Source organism: Mandrillus leucophaeus, unplaced genomic scaffold, assembly GCF_000951045.1.
Source record: "Mandrillus leucophaeus isolate KB7577 unplaced genomic scaffold, Mleu.le_1.0 Scaffold178, whole genome shotgun sequence".
NCBI classification, from domain to species: domain Eukaryota; kingdom Metazoa; phylum Chordata; class Mammalia; order Primates; family Cercopithecidae; genus Mandrillus; species Mandrillus leucophaeus.
In genome coordinates this window covers 1,442,311-1,457,856 of record NW_012101787.1, presented here as the reverse complement: position 1 = coordinate 1,457,856, position 15,546 = coordinate 1,442,311, and the positions used below count along the sequence as shown (strand labels likewise).

At 38.4% G+C, this 15,546-nt stretch overlaps 1 long non-coding RNA gene across 1 annotated transcript in view; it reads left to right on the top strand.

Moving 5' to 3' along the window:
* The window catches only part of LOC105537666, a 79,367-nt gene that overhangs the window by 46,473 nt on the left and 17,348 nt on the right, over positions 1-15,546 (top strand). The gene's annotated exons all lie outside the window — the stretch shown is intronic.

Sequence of the window (15,546 nt, the reverse complement as noted above, 5' to 3'; positions counted from 1 at the left end):
CACAATGGTTGAACTAATTTGCATTCCCACCAACAGTGTAAAAGTGTTCCTGTTTCTCCACAGACTTGCCAGCATCTATTGTTTCTTGACTTTTTAGTAATTGCCATTCTAACTGGCGTGGTATTCTCATGGTATCTCATGGTATCTCATTTTTATGGTATCTCATTGTGGTTTTGATTTGCATTTCTCTAATGATCAGTGATGTTGAGCATTTTTTCATATGTTTCTTGGCTATGTGAATGTCTTCTTTTGAGAAGCGTCTGTTCATATTCTTTGCCCACTTATTGATGAGGTTGTTTGTTTTTTCTCTTGTAAATTTGTTTAAGTTCCTTGTAGATTCTGGATATTAGACCTTTGTCATATGGATAGATTGCAAAAATTTTCTCCCATTTTGTAGGTTACCTGATCACTCTGATGATAGTTTCTTTTGCTGTGCAGAAGCTCTTTAGTTTAATTAGATCTCATTTGTCAATTTTGGCTTGTGTTGCAATTGCTTTTGGTGTTTTCGTCATGAGGTCTTTGCCCATGCCTATGTCCTGAATAGTATTGCCTAGGTTTTCTTCTGGAGTTTTTATGGTTTTGGGTTTTACATTTAAGTCTTTAATCCATCTTGAGTTAATTTTTGTATAAGGTATAAGGAAGGGGTCCAGTTTCAGTTTTTTGCATATGGCTAACCAGTTTTCCCAGCACCACTTATTGAATAGGAGATCCTTTCCCCATTGCTTGTTTTTGTCAGGTTTGTCAAAGATCAAGTGGTTGTAGATGTGTGGTGCTATTTCTGTGGTCTCTGTTTTGTTCCATTGGTCTATATATCTGTTTTGGTATCAGTACTATGCTGTTTTGGTTACTGTAGCCTTGTTAAATATAGTTTGAAGTCAGGTAGCATGATGCCTCCAGCTTTGTTCTTTTTGCTTATGATTGTCTTGGCTATATGGGATCGTCTTTGATTCCACATGAAATTTCAAGTATTTTTTTCTAATTCTGTAAAGAATGTCAATGGTAGCTTGATGAGAATAGCATTGACTCTATAAATTACTTTGGGCAGTATGGCCATTTTCATGATATTGAGTCCTCCTATCCATGAGGATATAATGTTTTTTCATTTGTTTGTGTCCTCTCTTATTTCCTTTAGCAGTGGTTTGTAGTTCTCCATGAAGAGGTCCTTAACATCCCTTGTTAGCTGTATTCGTAGGTATTTTGTTCTCTTTGTAGCAGTTGAGAATGGGAGTTCATGCAAAATTTGGCTCTCTGCTTTTTTATTGTTTGTGTAAAGGAATGCTTGTGATTTTTGCACATTGATTTTATATCCTGAGACTTTGCTGAAGTTGCTTCCCAGCTTAAGGAGTTCCTGGGCTGAAAGGATGGGGTTTTCTAAATATAGAATCATGTCATCTGCAAACAGAGACAATTTTACTTCCTCTCTTCCCATTTGAATACACTTTATGTCTTTCTCTTGCCTGATTGCCCTGGCCAGAACTTCCAGTACTATGTTGAACAGGAGTGGTGAGAGAGGGCATCCTTGTCTTGTGCCGGTTTTCAAAGGGAATGCTTCCAGAAATCAAGAAGTTCTGTGAAAGCAATGAGAACAAAGAGACAATGTACCAGAATCACTGGGACACAGCTAAAGCAGTGTTCAGAGGGAAATTTATTGCACTAAATGCCCACATAAGAAAGCTAGAAAGATCTCAAGCTGATGCCCTAACATCACAAATAAATGAGCCAGAGAAGTAAGAGCAAACTAATCCAAAAGCTAACAGAAGACAAGAAATAACTAAGATCAGAGCAGAATTGAAGGAGATAGAGACATGAAAAACCCTCAAAAAAATGAATGAATCCAGGAGCTGGTTTTTTGAAAAAATTAACAAAATAGATAGACTTCTAGCTAGGACTAACAAAGAAGAAAAGAGAGAAGAATCAAATAGACACAATAAAAAATGATAAAGGGGATATTATCCCTGACCCCATAGAAATATAAACTACCATCAGAGAACACTGTAAACACGTCTATGCAAATAAACTAGAACATCTTTAAGAAATAGATAAATTCCTAGACACATACACCCTCCCAAGACTAAACCAGGAAGAAGTCAAATCCCTCAATAGACCAATAACAAGTTCTGAAATTTAGGCAGTAATTAATAGCCTACTAACCAAAAAACGCCCAGGACCAGATGGATTCACAGCCAAATTCCACCGGAGGTACAAAGAAGAGCTGGAACCATTCCTTCTGAAACTATTCCAAACAATTGAAAAGGAGGGACTCCTTCCTAACTCATTTTATGAAGCCAACATCATCCTAATAACAAAGCCTGACAGAGATACAACAAAAAAAGAAAACTTCAGGCCAATATCCCTGATGAACATAGATATGAAAATCCTTAATAAATTACTGGCAAACTGAATCCAGCGGCACATCAAAAATCTTATCCACCACGATCAAGTCAGATTCATCCCTGAGGTGCAGGGCTGGTTCAACATATGCAAATCAATAAACGTAATCCATCACATAAACAAAACCACACGATTATCTTAACAGACGCTGAAAAGGCCTTTGACAAAATTCAACATCCCTTCATGTTAAAAACACTCAATAAACTAGGTATTGATTGAACATATCTCAAAATAATAAGAGTTATTTATGACAAACCCACAGCCAATATCATATTGAATGGACAGAAGCTGGAAGCATTCCTGTTGAAAAATGGCATTATTTTTAAATGAGGACATCTTGATGTTAAAAACTGATGGCTTTGGATGCTGTCATTATTCTCTAGTGGGAATTTATCTATTTTCTGTGAGGCATCTAGAATGGTTGGAGCCAATTGGTTGGAGCCAATGATGAATTCAGTTGACTTAAGGTAGAGTTGTAATCTTTTTGTAAATTGACATATAGTAACTACATATTTATGGGGTACAGTGTGATGTTTTGGTACATGTATACACTGGTAATAATCAAGTCATGGTAATTAGCATATCCATAAAAAGGACAAAATCCTGTTATTTGTCACAACATGGTGAGCCTGGAGGACATTATGTTAAGTGAAATAAGCCAGGCAGAGAAAGACAAATATCACATGATTTCACTCATACATGGAATCTTAAAAAACTGATCTCATAGAAGTAGAGAGTAGAACAGTAGTTACTAGGGTCATAATGTTTATAAGGCTTAGTTTTTCTCCATGGTGAGGTAGCCTCCAGGGTGTGATAGCCTCCAGGGATCTCAAGTGACAGCTTGGGTATTCACTACCTCCCTGACTCCTTTGAGAGTTTCTGAAACCCAACTTTTGTCTCCCAAGCACGAAGAGACTGTCGAAAATTCCATTCTGCATTTCAGTTGCATCTGCTTAGTTTCCTAAATTTGTTCTGTATTCCTTAAGATTCATTAAATGACTTACAGGAAGTAGATAACCACACATTGAACAGAACATATAAGGACAAACACTGGAATTCAGAAGAGAAATGAGAGAGACCCTCTGAGGCACAGAAACTCAAGATGGCAGCACAGAGAGGGAAGTGAAGCAGCTGGCCAGGATCAGCTTGGAGCATCGGAGCATGGACAGACTCCCCATTGTGGGGAAACAATAAGCCAGAGATCCCCAACAGTCCATATTCCCACCAGAGATACCTGCAATCCTAGCTACAGGAGAGCCCCAAGGCCCTCACAGGCCCTAAGCCTAGTATGGTGAGCTTCCTGGAGTTCACACAACTACATTGTCCCAGTGAGGGAATTGATGCTGGGTCCCACCCACCCACTAGGATTCAAGCTGCTGCTGCACAGCATCATTTTGATAATGGAGCCAATATCATACTGCATCTCATCCTGGGGGCCCCAAAATCCCTACATTTCCACATCCCTGGGATCCCACTGACATCACCCTACAATCACTCAGAGGGTTGCAGTGTCATAAAGGTAGCTAGACTTACTGCACCAGTGGTGCAGCCATACCCCCAGTACCCAAGCACATGCAGTACTCCATACATGGAGGAACAGGTAGTTCAGCAGATAAGGGAGACTGTCCCCAGGACACAGAGAACTGAAGCAAGCACTCTCTGGAGCCTGAGAGTCACTGTCCCTGGACTGCCACCAGTGACAGTGATCCCTCCCTCTCCAGTAACAGGGCCACTATATTCCTGCATGTGATATCCAGGAACCCAAAACTTAATTTGCTCAGGCTATGACCACTAACACAGGTTCCTCCAACCACTTGGGGCCCCAAGTATTAGCCCTACTAGCTCAGCGAGCCTGCTGCCAATGCCAACACATGCCACCCAGGGGCTTATGGATTGGTCACCCAGCCTGTTGAGGCTGCTGCCACCAGCAGTGCTGGTGTGTACCACACAAAGTCCCAAGTATCATCCTTCACAGACAGCCATCACCATAGATGAAGCCCATGTACCCTACGCAGGGAAAAGAGGACTGGCCCATCCAGGGCACACTGCTGCCACCACTGAGGTCCATGTGAGCCACTTAGGGCCCTGAGGACTGGCCCACCTAGTATCCCAGTCCCCAGTAAAGCTACACCACAGCCTGCACAAAATACTGCAGCCGAAGCCACTGAGGAACTTGCAGACACTGCTGATGTTGATTATAGCTGAAGAAATCACACGCATGGAGATTACGCTACAGTGCCACTCAAAACCAGAGACAGGGCACCCTACCCAGCCAACACTATAGATATGTCTATGGAAAATCCTTTATGAAAGCTACTCCATAAAATTCAGTGAATCAATTGTTATACCAGATGCACAGATATCAACATAAGGACACAAGAAACATGAAAAAGGAAAGAAACACAACACCTCCAAATAAACATAATAATTCTCCAGTAACAGATCCCAAAGTAAAGGAAATCCATGTGGCATGTGAAAAAGAATTCAAAACAATGATTTTAAAGAAATTCAGTGAGACACAAAGAATGTAGCAGACAATACAAAGAAATAAAGAAGCCAATTCCTGATCCAAATGAGAAATTCAACAAAGCAATAGATATCATAAAAAAGGAACCAAACAGAAATGTGGCAACTAAAGGATTTAATGAATGAAGTAAAAACTACAAATTGAGAGCTTTAACAATAGACTTGATCAAGCACAAGAGAGAATTTCTGAAGTTGAAGACATGTCTTTTGAAATAACCCAATCAGAAAGACACAAAAAGAAAAAAGAATAAAAAAGAATGGAAAAAGTCTATGTGACATATGGGACACCATAAGTGAATACATATTCAAATTTGGGGAGTTCCAGAAGAAAAAGAGATGGAAAACGTCACAGAGACCCTATTTAACAAAATAATAGCTGAAAACTTGCCAAGTCTTGGAAAAAATATGGATATCCAAATGCAGGAAGCCCAAAGATCCCCAAATAGATTCAACTCCCAAAAAAGTCATGTCTGAGGAACATTGCATTCCAATTATCAAGAGTCAAAAACAAAGACAGAATTTTTCAAACAGCTGGAGAAAAGTATCATGTCACACATAAGGGAATCTCCATTAGACTAACAGCAGACTTATCAACAGAAACCTTACAGGTCAGGAGAGATTAGAATGATACACTCAAGAGTATTGAAAGAAAAAAAACCTGCCAGCCAAGAATGTTACACCCAACAAAACTATTCTTCAGAAATAAAGGAAATATAAAGTCTTTACCAGATAAACAAAAACTGAGGAATTACATCATCACTAGACCAGCCCTACAAGAAATGCTCAAGGGATTTCTACATCTAGAAGCAAAAGAATAATATCTACCATTGTAAAAATACTCAAAAGTATAAAACTCACTGATAGAGCAGATACACAAATGGGAAAGAGAAAAGAATCAAATTTCATCACTACAGAAAACCACCAAATTGCAAAGATAAACAATAAGAGAGGAAGAAAAGAAACACCAAACAATCAAAAACCAATTGATGAAATGACAGGAGTAAGTTCTCATCTATCAGTAAAAATCTTGAATGTAAATAATTTAAATTCTTCAATTAAAATATATAGACTGGTTGAATGGCTGAAAAACAAGGCCTAACTATATTCTGCCTAAAGAAACCATTTAACCAGTAAGAACACAAATAGACTGAAAGTAAAGAGATAGAAAAGGAAAATCCACACAAATAAAAACTGTGAAGGAGCAGCCATACTTGTATCAGCCAAAATAAACTTTAAGTCAATAAGCATAAAAAGAGGTAAAGAGGGGTCATTATATGATTATAAAAGGATCAATTAAGCAAGAGGATATAACAATTTTAAATATATATGCACCCAACACCAGAGCACTTAGATATATAAAGCAGATATTTTAGAGCTAAAGAAAGAGATTGATCCCAATACAATAATAGTTGGGGACTTTAGTACCACACTTTCAGTATTAAACAGATTCGTCTAGACAGAAAATCAGCAAAGAAACATCAAACTTAAACTGCATTATAGACCTAACAGACATTTACAGAACATTTTATTAAACAGCTGCAGAATGCACATTGAAACTATAGTCTTCTTTTTTCTTATCAGCACATGGAACATTCTCCAGGACAGACCATATATTGGGCCACAAAAGAAATACCAGCAAATATTTAAAAATTGAAATTATATCCAGTATCTTCTCAGACCATAATGGAATGAAACTAGATTTCAATAACAAAAGAAATGTTCAGAAACTTTACAAATACAAAAACATTGAATAACATTCTCCTGAATGATCATTGAGTTAGTGGATAAATTAAAAAGGAAATATAAAAAGTCTTAAAACAAGTGAAAATGGAAACACAACAAACAAAAACCTATGGAATACAGCAAAAACAGTACCAAGAGGGAAATTTATAGCCATAAATGTCTATACCAAAAAAAAAAACATTATTTTTAAAAACAACCTAATGATACAACTCAAGGAACTACAAAAGCAAGAACAAACCAAATCCAAAATTAGTAGAAGAAAATAAATGATAAAGATCAGAACAGAACTAAATGAAATAGAGACTAAAAAATATAAAACATCGATGAAAATTTGGTTTTTTGAAAAGCTGAACAAAATTGGCAAACCATTAGCTAGACTAAGAAAAAGAGAGAAGATTTAAATAAATAAAATCAGCAATGAAAAAAAGGAGATATTATAATGGATATCACAGAAATATAAAGAATCATCAGAGACTATTATGACTACTTATGCACCAACAAATTAGAAAACCTAGAGGAAATGGATTAATTCCTGAACACATGTAACCTACCAAGATTGAACCACAAAGAAACAGAAAACCTGAACAGACCAATAGTAAGGAATGAGATTAAATCAGCAATACAAATTTCCCAACCGAAAAAAAAAAAAAAGCCCAAGAGCAGATGGCTTTACTGTCAAATTCTACCAAGCATTTAAAGAATAAACTCCAATTATTTTTAAACTATTTCCAAAAATTGAAGAGAAAAGAATTTTTTCTAACTCATTTTATGAGGCCAGCCTTATACCAAAACAAGACAAGGACAAAACAAAGAAAAGTAAGAAATAAGTTCATGTATTTATAGCCAACTGATTGTTGACAAAGGTGCCAAGAATATACATTGGGGAAAGAACACCCACATCAATAAATGGTGTTGAGAAAACTGGATATTCACATGAAGTAGAATGAAACTTGACCTTTATCTCTCGCCAAATACAAAAATCAACTCAAGATGGATTGAAGACTTAAATGTAAGACCTGAAACTATAAAACTATTAAAAGAAAACATAGCCAAAACACTTCAGAATGTAGGTCTAGGCAAAGATTTTATGGGTAAGACTTAAAGGCACAGACAAGAAAAACAAAAATAGAATATACCAAACTGAAAAGGTGCAGAGCAAAGTAAGCAATCAACAGAATAAACAACCAACCTGTGGAATTGGAGAAAATACTTGCACAGTATTCATCCAATAAGGGAGTAATATCCAGAATGTAAAACAAACTATAAACACTCAACAGCAAAAACAACAACAACAAATATTTCAATTATTAAATAAGCAAAGGATCTGAATAGACATTTTTCAAAAGAATGTATACAAATGGCCAATAAATGTATGAGAAAATGGTCAACATCACTAATAATAAGGGGAATGCAAATCAAAACCACAATAAGATAACACCCCATCCTAGTCAGAATGGCTATCATCAAAAAGACACACACACACACACACAAACCAAATATTGATGAAGATGTAGAGAAAAGGGAACTCTTACACACTCTTGGTTGGAATGTAAATTAGTGCAGCCATTATGGAAACAGCATGGCGATTTCTCAAGAAACTAAAAACACAACTACCATACAATCCCGCAATCTCACTATGGGTATTTATCCAAAGAAAAGAAAATCAGTATATCAAAGTGATACCTACACCTCATGTTTATTGCAGCTCTATCAACAATAGTCAAGATATGGAATCAAACTAAATGTCCATCAACATATGAATACATAAAGAAAATGTGGTCTATACACAATAGAATACTATTCAGACATAAAAATGAAATCCTATCATTCACAGCAACACAGATGAGCCTGGAGAACATTCTATCAAGTGAAATAAGTCAGACACAGAAAGATAAATACTGAATATTCCCACTCATGTGTTTGAATTTTTAAAAATCCTGAGCTCATAGAAATAAGGAATAGAATTGTAGTTATTAGAGGCTGGGAAGGGTAGAGGTAGGAGAAGATAGGGAGAGGTTGGTTAATAGAGACAAAATTATAGCTAGATTGGAAAAATGAGTTCTAGTGTTCTGTAACACTGAAGGGTAAATTTGGTTGATAATAGTTTACTGTACATTTTTCAAAAGGCTGGAACAGAAGACTGAATATTCACAATACAAAGAAATGATAAATGTTTGAGGTAGAGGATGTGTTGATTACCCTGATTTGATTGCTACACATTGTATGCATGTATTGAAATATCACTCTGAATCTCATAAATACATACCATTATTGCACATCAACTAAATGAAAATAAGTATTGAAGTCAATCAGAGGTCGTGACTCTCCACCTAAAGAGTTGATGATATTTGTTAAAAATTGGTGTATATATATCAGATTCATATTTTTAAAAAATCAACACATTCTGAAACATAGACCAGCAGGAAGAAAATACACATAAAAATCTGAGCTGGGATTTTTTTAAATCTTCAAGATATGAATTTTAAAGTTTATACAAAGCCCCTTTTAAAAAGCTAAGATTTCATTAACACTCTTTTTTAGTAAATTTCAATGTATTATTTATCAATTGATAAGTCATGGGCTATTTTGTGCTTCTGTGTCCTATCACATAAGACTGTTTCAGAAGGAAATTTGATAAAAATCAAATGCGGCTGGGCAACAAATGAATTCATTATATTGAAGGTGAATACATGTCTATATTTTAGAATAGATGATTTAAACCAAACATGACAGTATGGAAATTAACATTTGTTTTTATTCTCACTACAGAGAATACTGCACAGTGGTATTCTCAAGTCTCATTTCCCAGTTACAATAACATGAATAGATATTGATATACCCTATTATCTCAGCAATAATGCATATTACAACAAGCGATTACTTATTAGCAAGAAAATGTTTCTCCAGGGCTTAATTTAGAATGCCTGAAATGAAATAACAAAATCTCAGTCTTGGAAGTATCTTCTGTATAGTTATTGTTTAGGGAAATTTTTATTGCTTCACAACAGTTTAAGATCCTTAATTGGCTAGGTCTTCAAAATGAAAGCATGTGGTGAAGTACCAAGGTCTTGGACAGCTAATGTGAATGAACACATGCAATACTGTAAACCAGGCTTCTTGGAATTATTGGCAGGTTTTGATTCAGATGTAGAAGATGTAGCTATCTCTTTCATGCTCAGTGATTGCCCTAAGACTTCTGGATAGCCTGCTGCCTTAGCAACTTTCACCCATGCCCCAGGATTCTATGGGCAGGTAGAAATTTGGATATGGATGGGTTAATTCACTAAACTCTACTCTTGCATGCTCAGGATGTAGTCAAACATCAATTTAGGCAGACTGAGTTGAGGCTGGGTTGAGATGCAAAGCCTGGCTGATTCAATGCCTGAGAGCAAGTTGTCCTAGAAAATTTTAGTACTGCGGGAGCTAAATCTACTTTACATTTGACAAGTACCAGAGGAGTGTGATTCTGCAAGTTCTTGTGATACAAAGGTAATCTTCCAATTTTGAAAATGCAGAGGCAAGGAGGAGTTCAGGTGTTCAGGAGAAAGATAAGGATGCAGGTTCGGAATTTCTGAGTCCCAAGGGAAAACCTGATCAAAAAGCATAAGGTAAGAATACATTTACCAGATACGGGGGTGCTAGGTCAGAGTATGTGCTAGCACAGGGATGACTTGATGCTAAGTCCCCAAACTGATACCTAAAGATTTCCTTATTTTCCCTGACCAGAAATGCAATTGATCATGGAGTCTGGGACACAGCTGAGTCTCCAGGTAGTCACTACATGGTCCCAGCTGTGGGACAGGAGAGCTTTAGGGGCAGGGAATTTCCAGGTCATTATACCTTTCTATACTTTAGGGCCTTTTTTTGTGGACTTCTTTATCCTTTTCAAAGCAGCTTAATTTTTATAAATTGATCATAATCTAGAGGCAGTTTTTGCCTGGATTGCCAGGTATCTTTTTTGTGATCACTAATGGATGCCCAGAGCTGGAGCAGAGACCTAGGTATCCTCTTCCTGGAATGGCTGCAGTTGTGCTTAGGTCTTATAGATGGCCCAGGGCCCTGGGTTTTTCCTTCTGAGCTTCCTTTAAATCTGCTGACTGAGGACTGAGTAATGGCTGGATATGTCCACGACTGAACTAAAATCTCTACCCTTCCAAAACACGAAAATAAATTTCCTTAATGGAACTGCTGGCTAGAGGAAAAGCATATATAGGCTTTTGACTTGTACTTCTCTCCAAAGCTTTTTTCTATGATTCCAAACTCCAGGCTCTCAGTAAATTGCTTAATTATTTGGAAAGGTGCTGAGCAAGCAGCAGGTAGCCTTACTCAGCCCAGATCTAACCACACTGCAGTGGTATGTTGCCCCCATTTCCTAAGCAAGTCTACTGAAATGTAGACCACTCACTCAGCTAAACACATCTCTCGTGTTCAGCCTCCTTAGTGCAGAGTATCAGGACTGTGCTTAGAAAGTAAAGGTATAGGCAAGCGAGGAGACCCTGGAACTCAATGACTAGACACATGCAACACAAAAAGCATGATCTTGTGGGCAGGTGAGGATGAGCATCTTCCACTGCAGGTGAAGAGAAATCCAGCAAAAGAGTGGATCTGATGTTCAGTTGATAGACACAAATAGCAGGAAGTCAAGAGTAGCACAGTGTAGGGGGAAAAGAGTGATCTTTAGGTTTTTGCAAACTCCAAATAAAATTTTAATACTTCCATTGATTATCCATTCATTCATCCATCATATATTTACATCATATATTAGCCCAGCTAATTTCATCCATCCAATATTTACTACAACCTACTATGTGTCCCAGTGCTGTCCTAGACATATACCAAGTTCAGCTTCTGTCAGAGGAGCCTGGTTCTCTAGGCAGAGGTCAGAATAGGATGAAATAAAGAAACTGCCATTTGTTAAGTATCTATTATGTGCTAGGCACTTTCATATTGATGATTTAATTTAACCATCAAAACAATCCTGTGGCTATTATTATCTCCAGTTCTGAAGAATGGCAAGGAAAACATGTTTCATGAATGCAGAATAAAGAGAAATCAAACCAGAGAAAGGACAGGCATTCATGTGACCTACACAAGGAACAACTTCTGAGTCTCTGTTTACTTATCTGTGAAACCTGTCTTGGAGGATTAGTTGTAAAGAGGAGATTGCATTAAGTAGCAAATATGCCAGTCTTTCCATGGGCTTTCACACCTGGGGAGGGTTGGTGTGTGTGTGTCTTCTAAATGCCCATAAGAAGTCTTACAGGAGGATGACTAGGGAGGTTGGCAGAGTGCAGGAATGACAGCCTTGGCAGGATGATATACAGCAATCCTGGCTGGGAAGAGCTGACAGGGGACACCCTAGCCATAGGTAACATGGCTTCAGAAATCCAGAGCTCAGCCCCCAATCCGGAGGGACCTGGAAAACCAAGGCTGGAGTGAATGGAAACCGGGAGATTAGTCAAAAGCACAAAGCAGAAGCCGGTCACCCTATCTGAGGTTAGGGAAGAACTGGTCAGATGACAAGAGCACTGCTGCATTTCAACAGGGCCTGTAGCATCAGCCCCCTGCACGGAGCAAGTCATTGTCAGAAGTCATTGCTCCCCCATTCCCATCTCCAGGAGTTATGACTCTCAGTCCTTCCTTCCATGACTCAGCAACTACTCAGCTCTTTCCACCTGTCTCAGACTTGCTTCTCAGATCCCAAGGGCTGACTCTCTGTGTCCCTGATGCTGTCTTCTCCCAGCTGATGTCAGCTTGGTTCATAGTAAGCTCACTGGGTGCTGAGTCATCCAATGTCAAGGGCCCTTTGATCTGCCCACCAGACCTGGGGAAGGCTGAGTCACCAGACCTGGGGAAGGCTGAGTCTGCCAGTGGAATAAGTGGTCCCAGATGGGGAAGGAAGTGACTGCAGACACAGAGCACCAGGGACTTCCTTCGGGGACCTCCACCCTTCACAGAACATGGTCAGTTCCTGTTGCTGTCCTCTCTCTCCCTCTCTCTCTCTCTCTTTCAACAAGTTATGGATATGGTGTAAAGATACCTTGACAATATTGCTCCATAGGAGAAACCCTGCTTGGCTTCTGAATATTATGACTGTTTCCTTTTCACAAGTGAATGAAGGTGAGTGCAGCATAGAACTTAAAAATAGGACTTTCTCTGAATCTTGCTCACTAATTATACGATAATTGAAGAGCAGAGAAGAAAGTTTGTTTTGTTGCCACGTAATTCATGTAATAGGGTCTGGATACATGACAGAATTGTCACATTCCTCCTGGTTTGAACCCCTACCCAGAATCAATCCTGAGAAATTCTGTTCCTTGAACACCCAGCAGGTTTGCACTAATTTGTTGCTTGAACCCATGGCCACAAAACTTCAGCAGAAAAGGGTTTTAGCTATGAGAACAGAAAGAAATATGCATGTAGAGACGAGACTGTGCCAATAATAGAATATTTGAGTGAGTAGATCCGGGGAGAGAAATTATTAAAATGTTATGAAGAATTCCATTTTTCATTGAGAGCATCATTTGCCATATCTCATCTTTGAATTCAAGTTCTTCCACTCAATCATAACTTAGATAAACCTTTCCCTGATCATCTCTGTAACTAATAATTTCTTCCTTCTCAGAACTCCCAAAGGCCATCTTACATTTCTCTTGTATCACAGTCATTACTTTGGACTGGGGTAAATCCAAGTTATGTGGGGCTTGAAGCTTAAACAATTTGGGGGGACCTCTTTAGGGAAAATAATTGAAAGTGATTAATACAAAATTAGGCATGAAAATGAATATTTACTTATAATTTGAAAAGCATCTGTAGTTCTAGCTTGTAAGGAGGCTGCGGCGGGAGGATCACTTCAGCCCAGAAGTTCAAGGCTGAAGTGAGTTGTGATTGCACCACTGCAGTTTAGCCTGGGCGACAGAGCGAGACTCTGTTTCTAAACAACAACAGCAACAACAAAAGAGAAATTACAACAAACTCGTTTTGAAGAAGTTAACAGATACCACAGACATTCCACAATCTAAACAAATAACATTTGTGTTAGTCAACTACCTACCACAGTTACTTAATTGTAATATTTTCTGTAGAGAACACGGAAAGATAGTTCAGTCTTCCATAATAGTCATAATTTTTTACTGTCGATAATTGGAATGAATAAAACATACAACTTCACATACAGATGCACTTATTCTTTGAAATACTGCTATGGGTTTGTGCCCTAGAAATCCATACATTATATTATCTTGTGTAATTACCGACAAAAAGAAAACAAACAGATAGTGCATGTACAATTGGAACTGCTTACGCTGTGTTATTGAAAGTATTCCTGAAGTCAGAGAATTCTGGGGTTTTTCAGAGAATTGTTTTGACCAGGCACTGATGGGAACGAAATCCACTGTTCAGTTTTATATGTCTGATTAGAAGCATGTTCTACAGACTAGCTCCTTGCTCCATACACGTCAAACCTTGTGTCTCCTCCAGCACTCACCTACTTCCTGTGCTGGGTGCAATAACTTTTTGTTTGGCAGCAAAATATCTGTAAGCCCCAGACATGTATTTCAATAAACTCAACTGAATGTGTCTTAAATTCGTTGCCTTTTTGGGCCCTCAAAAATATCCTTTGCCATTCTAACAGTGGGGAAAGTCAGAGGAAAAAGAGACAGCAGTTTAACTACTTGAAGCTTTTTTTAAAATTTCACTTTTGCAAATTTTACCAGAATACATGACCACGTAAATATACGTATAGAGTCTCTCCCAGAGTGTTGGAAGGGGCCCATGTAAGTGAGGGGCACCGATGCTTGAGTTTCATTTGCTTCATGGAAAATCTGCCTCTGCTTTTACTTGCTATTATAACAATTTATGTACTCATATAATTATGCCTACTATATTTGAGAGCATTTTTACACCTCCAGTTCCAGAGAGAGTTCTTTTTACGTGGAAGCTGCTCAGTAGATTTTGTTGCATTAACTAAGAAACTCATATACACTAAGGGGTAAGTGCAGTTACACGATTTCTCTCCCCACATGACTGAGTGTGCAGAGGAATTCCAGGCTGTCTGCCTCAAGGAAAATTACAGTTCTGTTTCTCCTTGGAGAGGGCCCCAGTCAGTAGCTTTGGTCTTGAGTTTTCCTGGAATCCCAGGGGTTTTTTCCCACCAGTCTCAAGAAGGTCAGAGACTTCTTGGTGAGGATTTCTGTAAGAATCATAAATGTATTAGTTTAAATAAGACTAATAGTATTTTGTCACTATGATTTAAAATAATAATTATAGGAATAGATTGGTGAAATTATGTTACAGCTATAAAATGGAATACCTTACTAAAATGCATGCAGTGGAATATTTATTTTGAAATGGAAAAACATTCATAGTATCCCATCAAGTGGATAATAATGCTCCACTTCCAAACCCTCACCCGATCAAGCCTCTACAACCAGTTTTGTTGTTGTTGTTGTTGTTGTTGTTCCAGCTTGCCTGCTCAAGAACCCCATGGCACTCTCTCTTCTGCAATCTCAGTGGTGCTTCCACCTACTCATCTCCCCACTTTCTACTTTCCTTCTATCCAGGTTGGATTCCACGGTCCATTACTTCAACTACTCTCTTGCAAATACTCTCAACTCCCTTGGCCCCTCCTTGTACCTTTGCTCTTTTGAAAATATTTACTTTAGGCCAGGCGCGGTGGCTCACGCCTGTAATCCCAGCACTTTGGGAGGCCGAGGTGAGAGGATCACGAGGTCAGGAGATCGAGACCATCCTGGTAAACACAGTGAAACCCCGTCTCTACTAAAAATACAAAAAAATTAGCCAGGCATAGTGGCAGGTGCCTGTAGTCCCGGCTACTCAGGAGGCTGAGGCAGGAGAATGGCGTGAACCCAGGAGGCAGAGCTTGCA